The sequence below is a fragment of the Otolemur garnettii genome, unplaced genomic scaffold (genome assembly GCF_000181295.1).
Source record: "Otolemur garnettii isolate 467f Iridium unplaced genomic scaffold, OtoGar3 scaffold00002, whole genome shotgun sequence".
Lineage (NCBI taxonomy): Eukaryota > Metazoa > Chordata > Mammalia > Primates > Galagidae > Otolemur > Otolemur garnettii.
Window position 1 is genome coordinate 8,644,231 of NW_003852397.1, and position 4,407 is coordinate 8,648,637.

Genomic DNA, 4,407 nt, shown 5'->3' on the forward strand with positions numbered 1-4,407 from the left:
TGCAGAAAGAAGCAGGGAAAGGTGAGGATACGCAGAGTGTAGTTCATCTCTGGAAGGGCGTGCCCCTTTGTAGCAGGACTTCACTGGCTCTCCAACCCTCCTTGTGAAGACTGTGTCTTAGATGTCCCCCATTATGACTTGTCCTTCTGCTCCGAATGCAGACACCATGGCACTTGCTGTTTTTTCCCTTGAGACAGAGTCTCATTTAACACCCTTGGTAGAGTACTGTGGCATCACTTCTCACAGCAACCTCCAACTACTGGGCTTAGGACATTCTCTTCCCTTATCGTCCCAAGTAGCTGGGACTACAGGAGCCCACCACAATGCCTGGCTATGTTTTTTTTTTTTTTCGAAGTTCGGCTGGGGCTGAGTTCAAACCCGACACCCTTGGTATAGGGGGCTGGTGCCCTCCCCACTGAGCCACAGGTGCTGCCCTACAAGAACACTTTTAAGAGAGTTTTGACTCTCTTAAATGGTGCGGTTGCCATCTTTCTTGTCTTGTCCAGGAAAGACCCTCAAGAGTAGTAGAACCGCAGAGTCAAAGGACATGGACACCATTGTAGATCCTGACTCAGTCCATGACCGTATGAGCAATATGAACGCCCCTGATTCTATTAGCTGAGATGTGAATAAGTTTCACCAATGTGCTTCTGTATTTGATCTCTAATATGCTTTGCTTTCTCAAATTGAATTCTGGAATTGGAGAATCTTGTTCAGATGGTAGTAGATTTTCTTGTTGAATTCAAAGAGTTACCATGAGATTTTGAATTTTGTTCTCTAAAATTTTAATGACATCATCTTGCATGGAAGGGTGGGGTTGATTATGTTTGCTTGATTAGGTTTGAATGACACTATCTTAGGGTGGGACCTATGCCCCTGAGTGGGCGGGGACTATGCCTCAGGCACCATAAAAGGGCAGTGTATCCCGGCACAAACTCAGAGGTGACCAGCCAGGAGCCAAAGAGCTGCAGCCTTGGGATCTCCAAGACCTCCACTGAAATCTCCAAGTCAAGGTCAGTTTTCTTCCTGTCAGAGGTCTACTTGTCTCTTTGGCTATAATTGTTTTTCTGATCCCCTTACTTTTCTATTTTAGAAGAGAAGAGAAAAGGCCAGTTTTGTCCTGTGCCAGGCAACTTTCTTCACTTTTCTCTAACATCGCCATTTAAATTCATTACAATGTTTACATATGTTAGCTGGGCTGTGGGGTACAGGCCTATAGTACCAGCTACTTGGGAGGATGAGGTAGGAAGATTGCTTGAGGCAAGAGTTTGAGGTTGCTGTGAGCTATGATGCCTTGGCCCTTCTATCCAGGGCACAGAGACTTTGTCTCCAAAAAATAAATAAATAAATAAATAAATAAGGGCTCAGCACACGTAGCACAGTGGTTATGGACCACAAACAAGGAGGATGGCGGGTGCGAACCCGCTCCTGGATATCTAAAGAACGACAACTGCAACCACAAATATAGCCGAGAGTTGTAGTGGGCGCCTGTAGTTGCTGTGAGCTGTGCTGGCATGACACTCTACCAAGGGCAACATAGTGCGACTCTCTCTCGAAATGAATACATAAATATAAACTTCAGGTTGCTTTGCTTATGTACCAGTATTTTAATGTGTTTTCAACTACCACGTTTGTGCCATTTCTAAAAACTATTCTTTTTTATTTTCTAATATTATTTCTTAAAGACTTTTCTGAGTTTTCACTTAAATATATGTACCACTTATAACAGTTGTATCATACTTAACTGAGTCATATTGTTTCTGATCATTGGAGATCATACTTAACACTAAAAGGAAGCACAAGTACTTAAACAGTAATTTTTAATTCGACATGTTAATATGTTGTTTATCCTCACTTATAAGTGAAACATGTTTGTAACTTTCCCTTTATAATACATTTTCTCCAATTTTAATATCAGGTGTATCCAGATTAAGTAGAATGATTCTGAAGTATTTCTTTTTCTATTGTCTACGAGATTTGGAAAGATCTGTTTTTTTTAAATTATCTTTTACTTCTACTTATAAATATTAGGTGTCCATTTTTTTGAGACTTTGGAAAAAACAAAATAATAAGAAGTTAACTGATACAAGTACTCTATAATAGACATACCCCTATCATCATCTGACAATGTGAATGTTACTTTCTTTGCATTATTATTATTATTATTGCTTAATATTTGTTGCAGCAATCGTCTGATTTCTTTTCTGAATGTATTCATCTTCATTCATTCTTTACGAGGTTTTTGTTCTCAGTCCTTATGTTAAACATTGTTACTGTCATTAAATTTAGCCTTTTAAGTTCTGTGAAGGCAAAAGTGGAAACCTAATATACACATGTATATGTAAGAAAAATTAAAAAAAGGAACATACTATAAATGTAGAAATTTCCTTTTAAAAACTTGTTTTCGGCTCGGCGCCTATAGCTCAACCGGCTAAGGCGCCAGCCACGTACACCTAAGGTGGCGGGTTCGAATCCCCAGCCCGGACGCGCCAAACAACAATGATGGCTGCAACCAAAAAATAGCCGGGCGTTGTGGCGGGCGCCTGTGGTCCCAGCTACTTGGGAGGCTGAGGCAGGAGACTCGCTTGAGCCCAGGAGTTGGAGGTTGCTGTGAGCGTGATGCCATGGCACTCTACCCAGGGGGACAGCTTGAGGCTCTGTCTCAAAAAAAAAAAAATAATAATAATAAAAACTTGTTTTCTTGGCATTACACCCTACAGAGAATCAAGGCGCCAGGGGAGGGGGAAGGGGAAAAGGGAGACGGTGCAAACCGCGTGGTGGCGCTCTTGTTTGTGCCCGGCTTGGTGTGCCCCAGCTTTGTGTGCGCTGTTGGTCTGGACGCACCTTCCCCCTCCCCCTGCCGAGCTGGGGCCTCTGCCTTGCCCAACTCCACCGCGGTGGCTCCTGCTCTTCTCTGGACTCTTCAGCAGAGGCGTTTATTGAAATGTCTACAGAAGGAGCATTTGGTGGTACTAGCAGCAGTGATGCCCAGCAGAGCCTGCAGTCCTTCTGGCCTCGTGTCATGGAAGAAATGCGGAATTTAACAGTGAAAGATTTCAGAGCACAGGAACTCCCACTGGCTCGTATTAAGAAGATTATGAAACTGGATGAAGATGTGAAAATGATCAGTGCAGAAGCGCCTGTGCTGTTCGCCAAGGCAGCACAGATTTTTATCACTGAGTTGACTCTTCGAGCCTGGATTCATACACAGGATAATAAGCACCGGACTCTACTGAGGAATGATATCGCCATGGCAATTACAAAATTTGATCAGTTTGACTTTCTCGTCGATATTGTTCCAAGAGCTGAACTGAAAGCACGAAAGCGTCGGGAGAAGGTGCGTCTGTAACTGCCGCTGAGTCTGTCCAGTACTACTTCACGCTGGCTCAGCAGCCCACTGCCGTCCAAGTCCAGGGGCAGCAGCAAGGCCAGCAGACTGCCAGCTCCACGGGCCACCATCCAGCCTGGGCAGATCATCATAGCACAGCCTCATCAGGGCCAGACCACACCTGTGACCATGCAAGTTAGAGAAGGTCAGCAGGTGCAGATTGTCTAGGCGCAGCGGCAGGCTCAAGCTCAACAGGTCCAGAGTGGCAGTGGACAGACCATGCAGATGATGTAACAGATCATCATGAACACAGGGGAGATCCTGCAGATCCCAGTACAGCTCAGTACTGGCCAGCTGCAGTGTGTCCACTTAGCCTAGCCTGTATCAGGCGCCCAAGTCGTGCAGGGACAGATCCAGACACTTGCCACCAAGCCCAACAGATTACACAGACAGGGACAGCAAGAGCAGCAGCAGTTCAGCCAGTTCAGAGATGGACAGCAGCTCTACTAGATCCAGCAAGTCACCATGCCTGCCGGCCAGGACCTCACCCAGCCCATGTTCATCCAGTCAGCCAACCAGCCCTCTGACAGGCAGGTCCCTCAAGTGATAGGACTGAGGGCCTGAGCTGCCAAGGCCAAGGCCACCCAACACAATTTTTGCCATACAGCCCCAGGCGATGGGCACAGTCTCCCTCCCCAGAGGACCTCAGTGCCTCCTGTAGGCTAGGACACTGGTGCACTACACCCCACGCCTGGGGACTGAGATTCTCCAGCAAAAAGATGCAATATTTTTGGTTTCCCTTTTTCCATCTTTTATTCTCTAATAAATCAGTATTTCAGTATGTTGAGCTGTGTGTCCAATGCTATGAAATGAAAATATGAAATAACATATTTATGGCATTTTCTTGAACAGTGTGGTTGAAGAAATTTTTCTTTTTTTGCTTTTCCTTTTGGGTTCTCACTGCCACTTCTTTCTAGGAGCAAATCTTCCTGGGATGCACCATATGGTTGTTTCCTAACTCTGGGAATAGCTGCTACCCCCAAGATTTGCCACAGAGTTCTTCCCTCAGAGTGAATTAG

General features: G+C 45.2%; 1 pseudogene; it reads left to right on the forward strand.

Annotated features, from left to right (window-relative positions):
* Positions 1 to 2,944: 2,944 nt before the first annotated feature.
* On the forward strand, positions 2,945 to 3,952 carry LOC100964822 (annotated as a pseudogene).
* The last annotated feature ends 455 nt before the right edge of the window (positions 3,953 to 4,407 follow it).